This window comes from Pygocentrus nattereri, chromosome 4 (assembly GCF_015220715.1).
Source record: "Pygocentrus nattereri isolate fPygNat1 chromosome 4, fPygNat1.pri, whole genome shotgun sequence".
NCBI classification, from domain to species: Eukaryota; Metazoa; Chordata; class Actinopteri; order Characiformes; family Serrasalmidae; genus Pygocentrus; species Pygocentrus nattereri.
Genome location: NC_051214.1, coordinates 18827898 through 18838731, shown reverse-complemented (window position 1 = coordinate 18838731; position 10834 = coordinate 18827898). Strand labels below are relative to the sequence as shown.

The window sequence follows — 10834 nt, the reverse complement described above, 5'->3', positions numbered from 1 at the left end:
ATATACAGAAATATTCACAAAATATAGAGATATATACAGAAATATACAGAAATATACAGAAATATAGAGAATTATTCACAAAATATAGAGAAAAATGCAGGAATATAGAGCAATATTCACAAAATATATAGAAATATACACAAACATAGAGAAATATACACAAAATATAGAGAAATATACACAAATATACAGAAATATACACAAAACATAGAGAAATATACAAAAATATAGAGAAATATACACATAATATAGAGAAATATATAGAAATATAGAGAAGTCTTCATGAAATATAGAGAAATATACAACCCCAATTCCAATGAAGTTGGTACTTTGTGTAAAACATAAATAAAAACAGAATACAATGATTTGCACATCCTTTTCAACCTATATTCAATTGAATACACTACAAAGACAAGATATTTAATGTTCAAATGGATAAACTTTATTGTTTTTCGCAAATATTCACTCATTTTGAATTTGACGCCTGCAACACGTTGCAAAGAAGTAGGGACTAGGGCAAGAAAAGCCTGGGAAAGTTGAGGAATGCTCAAAAAAACACCTGTTTGGAACATTCCACAGGTGAACAGGTTAATTGGAAACAGGTGAGTGTCATGATTGGGTATAAAGGGAGCCTCCCTGAAAGGCTCAGTCGTTCACAAGCAAGGACAGGGCGAGGTTCACCTCTTTGTGAACAACTGCGTGAGCAAATAGTCCCACAGTTTAAGAGCAACGTTTCTCAACGTGCAATTGCAAGGAATTTAGGGATTTCATCATCTACAGTCCATAATATCACCAAAAGATTCAGAGAATCTGGAGAAATTTCTGCAAATAAGCGACAAGGCAGAAAACCAAAATTGAATGCCTGTGACCTTCGATCCCTCAGGCAGCACTGCATTAAAAACCGAAATCATTCTATAACCCAAATTATCACATGAGCTCAGGAACACTTCAGAAAACCACTGACAGTGAACACAGTTCGTCGCTCCATCTACAAGTGCAAGTTAAAACTGTGCCATGCAAAGCGAAAGCCATATATCAACAACACCCAGAAACGCCACCGGCTTCTCTGGACCTGAGCTCGTCTGAGATGGACTGACGCGAAGTGGAAAAGTGTCCTGTGGTCTGACGAGTCCACATTTCAAATTGTTTTTGGAAATCATGGACGTCGTGTCCTCTGGGCCAAAGAGGAAAAGGACTGTCCGAATTGTTACCAGCACAAAGTTCAAAAGCCAGGATCTCTGATGGTATGGGGGTGCGTTAGTACTCATGGCATGGGTAACTTGCACATCTGTGAAGGCACCATTAATGCTGAAAGGTACATACAGGTTTTGGAGCAACATATGCTGCCATCCAAGCAACGTCTTTTTCAGGGACGTCCCTGCTTATTTCAGCAAGACAATGCCAAGCCACATTCTGCATGTGTTACAACAGAGTGGCTTCGTAGTAAAAGAGTGCGGGTACTAGACTGGCCTGCCTGCAGTCCAGACTGGTCTCCCATTGAAAATGTGTGGCGCATCATGAAGCGCAAAATGCAACAACAGAGACCCCGGACTGTTGAGCAATTGAAGTTGTACATCAAGCAAGAATGGGAAAGAATTCCACCTACAAAGTTTCAACAATTAGTGTCCTCAGTTTCCAAACGCTTATTGAGTGTTGTTAAAAGGAAAGGTGATGTAACACAGTGGAAAACATGCCCCTGTCCCAACTTCTTTGGAACGTGTTGCAGGCATCAAATTCAAAATGAGTGAACATTTGCAAAGAACAATAAAGTTTATCCGTTTGAACATTAAATATCTTGTCTTTGTAGTGTATTCAATTGAATATCATCGTATTCTGTTTTTTATTTATGTTTTTCACAACATCCCAACTTCATTGGAATTGTGGTTATACACAAATATAGAGAAATATTCACAAAATATAGAGAAATATTCACAAAATATAGAGAAATATTCACAAAATATAGATAAATACACACAAATATAGAGAAATATACATTTTAAAGTGGCTTAAGTGACTGTGTAATTGTTCTTTAAAGTGGTTTAGTGTTACGGTGTTATTGTCCATAGCAGAGATGATACGATATAATAATAATGCTGACCGAGTGATGGAGTGAAATGGTAGTTGGGGACCCACAGCTTCACAGCTTGTTCAGAAGCCTGACAGCCTGTGGGTAGAAACTCTTCATTAACCCTTCATATTTTCATTAACTGTTCATATTTCATATGTTCATATTTCTTCGTTTTGTATGTGGTAAGAGACGCTGTCTTGCACAAAACGTGTCATATGCTACAATTATGTATGAAATTAAGTCAGTTGGTGTGACCATTAGGTCACATACTTCATTTGCAGTATGTTCACTGTCAGGGACAGAAACTTTGGTAGAAACGTGCTGCCCTCTAGAGGACACTTTTTAAGCACAGTGTTTCTTGATAGACAGTCTCCTGTTTAAGAGCACAGTTATTTTAGTTTTAGATTTTTTGTCTTTCATTTTAACTGAAACATATTCCAGCTGTGTGTCTACGGACACAGCCAAGTTGGATTATTTATCATAAGAATTATTATTATTGATTTACAAGCTGTTATGGTATCTCAAACTGCTGGTGTACGTTTTCTTCATTTTATTGTTTTTTTTAATGTGTGACTTTAGCCTCCTGAAGTCCCTCAACTGCAATACAGTGTTCCCCTAAGTGTTCAAACCAAACCCACAATCCTCTGATTGACTGGATGGGGTCATCCTTTATTTCAGCGCTACTGACGTCCACAGGAGCTGATAAGGTGGGGGCTTTGAGCAGATCTGACCTGATATCCAGTGGATCTTGGTCCAAAACCTCCCTCTGAACTGGACCATCTGCACTGTTAAAAGTTCTGCCGTGACCCGGATTCGAACCGGGGTTGCTGCGGCCACAACGCAGAGTACTGACCACTATACGATCACGGCTCACCACTCCAGAGGCCGCGAAAAAGGCGTTTAACTCGCTACACAAACCCAAATCTCTGGAACCGTCACTAGAGGGCGGTGTCGCTCGTTTGTGTTTATTTGGCGCGGGCAGGAAATCTGGAGTTAATTTTGTGCAAAACGTTTCAAATATGATTCAAAATCAGTTGAGAGTGAATCAATGAGAGTCAATCAAACTCATTTTGCATAAAGATTAACAGTCATTTTCTCTCATGTCGCTTTTCTATTTGCTGATTTTGCTGATATGTTTTTTCTTCGGGAATCGATCTTTCGCTTAACAGGGGGCGGGGCTTAGAGGAAGACGCTCACCTGCGCTTTCTATTGGTCAACTGATGTAGAGTGACGTCTTCTCAACACGTAGCCACGCCCTCCCAAGTGATTACTGGCAAAATCTGATTTTCTGAGTTATCAGACTATTAGGTGCATGTAGACACACTTAGCAGGTCCTCATACACAGATCAGGCATAACTTCATGACCACCTTCTTGTTTCTACGCTCATTGTCCATCTTATCAGCTCCACTTACTGTATAGGTGCACTTTGTAGTTCTACAGTTACAGACTGTAGTCCATCTGTTTCTCTGATACTTTGCTAGCCCCCTTTTACCCTGTTCTTCAGTGTTCAGGACCCCAATGGACCCTCACAGAGCAGGTACTATTTGGGTGGTGGGTCATTCTCAGCACTGCAGTAACACTGGTGTTTGTTGTTGTGTGTTTCACCTTAAACACCTCAGTGTCGCTGCTGGACTGAGAACCAAGAATATCCAACCAACAGCGTCTTGTGACCACTGATGAAGGACTAGAGGATGACCAACACAAACTGTGCAGCAGACCGGCAAGGTAGGAGTGTCTAATAGAGTGGACAGTGAGTGGACACAGTGTTTAAAAACTCCAGCACCATTGCTGTGTTTGATCCACTCGTACCAGCACAACACACTAACACAGGGCCTCCCCTTTAAATGCGGCCTAGAAACACAGCCTTCTTTCGGGCAATTTCTACTGATCCCTTCTAGTGACATCCCATATAAAAAAACAAAAAACAAATGCACCTTATTAACATGTGGGAACAAAATCCTAATGCATGGCCACAACTTATTAAGTCATGGGAATGTGATAATTAAGTTGTGGCCACCATTTAGTAAGGTGTGGGAATGAGATCATATATATGATTTATAAACTATTTACTCAAATGCTCCATCTTAATCCATTTATTTTGGACTTGCTTGGGAGCGCCCTCTAACATTTGGGAAAGCGCGGCAGGAGCAGAGCCATCTCTGTACATGGCTCTGGGTACGAGTAGGGCTCGATGGTTAGTTACTCTTTAAAAAATAGGAGTAGGAGTCAAAGCAGTTTATGGAACAGTGATGCCAGTTCACGGAACAATGGCCTGCAAGTTTAATATTTAATAACGGCAATCATTAATCATTAATCACACTTGAACTAAACTTTAACTACAATATTACAGACAACTGTGTTTTTAAACAGAGATACCGTCTATCAAGAAACACTGTGCTTAAAAGTGTCCTCTAGAGGGCAGCACGTTTCTACCAAAGGCCAGTTTTCTTTCCTTGACAGTGAACATACAGGCAGAAATGAAGTATGTGACCTAATGGTCACACCAACTGACTTAACTTCATACATAATTGTAGCATATGACACGTTTTGTGCAAGACAGCGTCTCTTACCACATACAAAACGAAGAAATATGAACGTATGAAATGTGAACAGTTAATGAAAATATGAAGGGTTAATGAAGAGTTTCTACCCACAGGCTGTCAGGCTTCTGAACAAGCTGTGAAGCTGTGGGTCCCCAACTACCATTTCACTCCATCACTCGGTCAGCATTATTATTATATCGTATCATCTCTGCTATGGACAATAACACCGTAACACTAAACCACTTTAAAGAACAATTACACAGAGTCACTTAAGCCACTTTAAAATGTATATTTATCTATATTTGTGTGTATTTATCTATATTTTGTGAATATTTCTCTATATTTGTGTATAACCCCAATTCCAATGAAGTTGGGATGTTGTGTAAAACATAAATAAAAACAGAATACGATGATTTGCAAATCCTTTTCAATCTATATTCAATTGAATACACTACAAAGAAAAGATATTTAATGTTCAAACGGATAAACTTTATTGTTCTTTGCAAATGTTCACTCATTTTGAATTTGAAGCCTGCAACACGTTCCAAAGAAGTTGGGACAGGGGCATGTTTACCACTGTGTTACATCACCTTTCCTTTTAACAACACTCAATAAGCATTTGGGAACTTCTGTATGTAATATTTCTGTATATTTTCTCTATATTTTGTGAATATTTCTCTAGATTTCTGTATATTTCTCTATATTTTGTGACTATTTCTCTATATTTGTGTATATTTTGTTCAAGACAGCATCTCTTACCACATACGAAACGACGAAATATGAAAAATAAGAAACAATACAATAATTTAGGTCAGTTGTCAGTCAGTAATGAGAGGTACTTTATCTTTTAACTGTACATGAAAGAACTGTATCGTACTGTAGTTATCACTGTTGTCAAAAACCTCACATCTCCATTTTTGATGTTTTTCAGTTTTAGAAATAATTTGAAAATGCATGTTAGCCTTTACATAGTGGTTAAATTCCATGATGAATGGACCAAAAGAAACAGCCAAAATTGACTTGGAAAAGTGTCTGGTTCCATTGACTTACATTAAAAGTTAATAGGTTTTTTCCTTTTCCTGTGAAGTTATTATTTTAAAGATACAAGTTTTTCTTCCTACAGCAACATTATACAATAGAACTGTAATATACATGTAAACATGTGGTGATCAGATTACTGACAAAATCTCTCACACACACACACACACACACACACACACACACACACACACACACACACACACACACACACACACATATATATACATATTAGTTACTAGTTACTACTGACAAAAGTGAGTACACGCCTCACATTTCTGCAAATATTTTATTATATCTTTTCATGGAACAACACTATAGAACTCACTTGTGCTGTCAGCTATTTAGACATTAATGGCTGTGTGTTGAGTTTTTTCAGAAGACAGTGAATCTGCACTGCTATACAAGCTGCACACTGACTACTTTCTGTTATATCCAAGTTTCATTTCTATAGTGTCACCCCATAAAAAGATAGAATAAAATATTTGCAGAAATGTGAGGGGTGCACTCACTTTTGGGAGATATTGTGTGTCGCTGTTGTTGGGACAAAATCTCGTATCTCCATTTTTGTCATTTTTCAGTTTTTGACATAATTTGAAAATACCTGTTACCATTTATATTGTGTGTAAATTTCATGCTGAATGAACTAAAAGAAATGACCCAAAATGACATTTTTTTCTGATAGCAGATAACGATAAATATATCACTGCTATCAGAAAAAAAACTCATATCTCCAAAATGGTAACTTTACAGGAGGAGGAAAAAACATCTTTTACTTTTAATGTAAGTCAGTGGAACCAGACTTTTTTTCCAAGTCATTTTGGGCACCCAAGACACATTTATTTGTGTAGTTTGCAGTTATTTGCTGAGAAAAATGTTAATATCAGAATAAAAAAAAAAAGATAGAATATTAATTAATAATGATATATATAAATAATAAATAGTGATTTTCTGGATGTTAATGTTTCTTTACCCATTTTCAAGCCTCTCCTCGAGGAAGCCCAGTATTATATGTAGTTGGTTAAGTCCAGTATTATATGTAGTTAGTTAAGTTCAGTATTATATGTAGTTAGTTAAGTCCAGTATTATATGTAGTTAGTTAAGTCCAGTATTGCATGTAGTTAGTTAAGTCCAGTATTATATGTAGTTAGTTAAGTTCAGTAGTATATGTAGTTGGTTAAGTCCAGTATTATATGTAGTTAGTTAAGTTCAGTATTATATGTAGTTAGTTAAGTCCAGTATTATATGTAGTTAGTTAAGTTCAGTATTATATGTAGTTAGTTAAGTCCAGTATTATATGTAGTTAGTTAAGATCAGTATTATATGTAGTTAGTTAAGTCCAGTACTATATGTAGTTGGTTAAGTCCAGTATTATATGTAGTTAGTTAAGTCCAGTACTATATGTAGTTAGTTAAGTCCAGTATTATATGTAGTTAAAAAGCAGCTTCTGGTTTGACCAATCAGTGCTTCAGTAAATTGTGCTCATGATGTAATTGATGATATTAACAAGTCTCTGTGGCGGCTGTGAAGGTGTCAAGAAAAAAATATGGACCCAAGAAATTCTTGTTACTTTTTATTGTTTTTATGTTTATTTGAATTTATATTGTGATAAACTCACTGCTGAGGGCAATTGTTTAAAAATTGCTTAGATGCCTAAAACTTCCGCACAGTACTGAGTGTGTGTGTGTGTGTCTGTGTGTGTGTGTCTGTGTGTGTGTGTGTGTATGTTTTTTATGTTCACCCACATATATTTTGGCTCTAAACTTTAATTTTCAGTTGAATACCCAAACTCTATGATTGATAGCATAGTTGGTGACACGAGTGCCATAAGTAGGTGGATGTACAGCTTACAGCACGTATAGGGAACAAGCTCACTTCCCTGTACTGATGATGTGAATTCTGAAATGCACATAAGCAGCTTAACTACGTTTCAAATACCAACGTGCTGCAGTACACAATAAGAGGAATTGTGTCATTGACTAATTACATATTTGACTGCGATCTAGACTGAGATGTAACAGAAAACAAGTAATGGAAAATATATATTCAGAATACAGAAAGTACCTGTATTGATTCCAAGTTACATTTTTATAAATGCAGTGTTCAGAATACAGTTCTGTTTTACATTTCATTAGAATACATTTAGATTATTATTCCTCAATTTAAAAAAGAGAAACATACTTTTTAAACATACTTCTTAATCTCAGCGTTACTGAGCTCTGCTAAAGCCTGAGTAGACTGATAAATCAATGTGATCGGTTATTAATCTCAGTGTTACTGAGCTCTGCTAAAGCCTGAGTAGACTGATAAATCAATGTGATCGGTTATTAATCTCAGTGTTACTGAGCTCTGCTGAAGCCTGAGTAGACTGATAAATCAGTGTGATCGGTTATTAATCTCAGGGTTACTGAGCTCTGCTAAAGCCTGAGTAGACTAATAAATCAATGTAATCGGTTATTAATCTCAGTGTTACTGAGCTCTGCTGAAGCCTGAGTAGACTGATAAATCAATGTGATCGGTTATTAATCTCAGAGTTACTGAGCTCTGCTGAAGCCTGAGTAGACTGATAAATCAATGTGATCGGTTAATAATCTCAGCGTTACTGAGCTCTACTAAAGCCTGAGTAGACTAATAAATCAATGTGATCGGTTATTAATCTCAGTGTTACTGAGCTCTGCTGAAGCCTGAGTAGGCTGATAAATCAATGTGATCGATTATTAATCTCAGAGTTACTGAGATCTGCTAAAGCCTGAGTAGACTAATAAATCAATGTGATCGGTTATTAATCTCAGTGTTACTGAGCTCTGCTGAAGCCTGAGTAGACTGATAAATCAATGTGATCGGTTATTAATCTCAGTGTTACTGAGCTCTGCTAAAGCCTGAGTAGACTGATAAATCAATGTGATCGGTTATTAATCTCAGTGTTACTGAGCTCTGCTGAAGCCTGAGTAGACTATTAAATCAATGTGATCGGTTATTAATCTCAGTGTTACTGAGCTCTGCTAAAGCCTGAGTAGACTGATAAATCAATGTGATCGGTTATTAAACTCAGTGTTACTGAGCTCTGCTAAAGCCTGAGTAGGCTGATAAATCAATGTGATCAGTTATTAAACTCAGTGTTACTGCAACTGGACAAGCCGGTCAGGCAAGCGGGGTCAGTGGTCGGTGTGGAACTGGACTCAACCAACACATTCAGGAGATCCTTTGTCCTCAGAGCCATCAGGCTCTTCAACTCTTCCTAGGGGCCGCAGAAGAGAAGGGTGAAAGGAGAGGAGGACTGAATCTGAATCTCATGCTTATCTTGTGTTTCTTTATCCATCTGCACATATCGACAGCGTGCTGCACATAGTGCACTTTCTGTAACTTCTTGTACAGTCATTATTGCACTGCATCTCTCATCTCAGGTTATAGATATTGTTACAGATTGTTGTATTTTTCTATTTGTATATATGCCTGTAGATGGGATCTGGTATATTTATTCCTGTTATATGTCTACACCCTTATTACGGTTACTGTACAGTGTTGTGCGTCTGCTACTGGCTGCTAATTTTCCTTTGCGATTAATAAAGTATCTATCTATCTATCTATCTATCTATCTATCTATCTATCTATCTATCTATCTATCTATCTATCTATCTATCTATCTATCTATCTATCTATCTATCTATCGAGCTCTGCTAAAGCCTGAGTAGACTGATGAATCAATGTGATCGGTTATTCATTTCAGAGTTACTGAGCTCTGCTAAAGCCTGAGTAGACTGATAAATCAATGTGATCGGTTATTCATTTCAGAGTTACTGAGCTCTGCTAAAGCCCAGATAACTAGTGACCTTTTTTACATTTCCATGATGTCGGAACAAAACCTCGTATCTCCAAAATGGTAACTTTACAGGAGAAGGAAAAAAACCTACTTTACTTTTAATGTAAGTCAATGGAACCAGACATTTTACCAAGTAATTTTGGGTCATTTTATCATTAAATGTATGTACAATGTAAAGGGCAACAGCTGTTTTCAAATTATGTCAAAAACTGAAACAACAAAATTGAAGATTTTGTTCAAACAACAATGATATGCTAATGGCCTATATCTTACTATGCAACGTGTATTCACAGCATGGTGTGAGCTGTGCTTTTTCAGCCACTGCTTCGAGCAAGAGTGCAAAGGCTGAATGTTTAGACCTGCTTAATTTGTTTGACTGGGGTGTTTTTGGGGATCAGTGTCTTCCAATTATCCAAGGAACAATCCACACAAAATCAGTGACAAGATCAGGATATTTTAGAACAGCAGCAGTTTATATTGTCCTGCTATTTTAATTACAAATTCATACTAGTAATTAAAAAGGACATGTTGTTGTGGCTTCTTTTCTCATGTTTGCCAAATTGGAAATTAATCTGAAAGGTACTGTAATTTTTTATTCATGTCAGGTCTTGAAAAAATCAGATGAATTTAATCATTCAGCAACTCTGGCACATTTTAAAAACATAACCTTAGCATTCATAAGTGTTTTGTAAGCCTGTGTGATGTGAACAAATTCAAAAAGAGTGGTTGGGTATGAAATTGGTATAGTGTAGTGGGTAACACTACCTTCTAGGCTGTAGACTGGGGTTCAATTCCCTGCCTGGACAAGCCCCCTACACTATACCAATAAGAGTCCTTGGGCAAGACTCCTAATGCTGCCTTTGCCTATCTGTGTAAATTGATCAAGTTGTAAGCTGCTCTGGATACAAGCGTCAGCCAAATGCTATAAATGTAAATGGTTCATTGAGAAATGCACTTGTTTTGTATTTACAATGGAGGTGATGGGAACTAGGGGTCACAATGTCTACAAGACAAATATAGGCATCTTATTTGCTTTCCAGAATGACCACTAAACCTACACAAGTCTTCCGAGTTTATACGTCACTATTGTTGGAACAAAATCTTGTACCTTCAAAACGGTGACTTCGTAGGAGAAGGAAAAAAACTACTTTACTTTTAATATAAGTCAATGGATCCAATTTTTTTCCCCAAGTCATTTTGGTCAATTTCTTTTTCTTTTTCATAACCTAATGTTACAGTGTTGCCACTGGGGTCCTGTATTTTGGCAGGACCAGATATCTAGTGACCCTTTTTGTGCTACCACATTGCTGATGTTGGAACAAAACCTCGTATCTCCAAAATGGTAACTTTACAGGAGAAGGAGA

General features: G+C 37.1%; 1 non-coding gene across 1 annotated transcript; it reads right to left on the bottom strand.

Annotated features, from left to right (window-relative positions):
* Positions 1–2866: 2866 nt before the first annotated feature.
* trnah-gug lies at positions 2867–2938 on the bottom strand. Its single transcript has one exon. It is a non-coding gene; the product is annotated as a tRNA-His (tRNA).
* Between the last annotated feature and the right edge of the window lie 7896 nt (positions 2939–10834).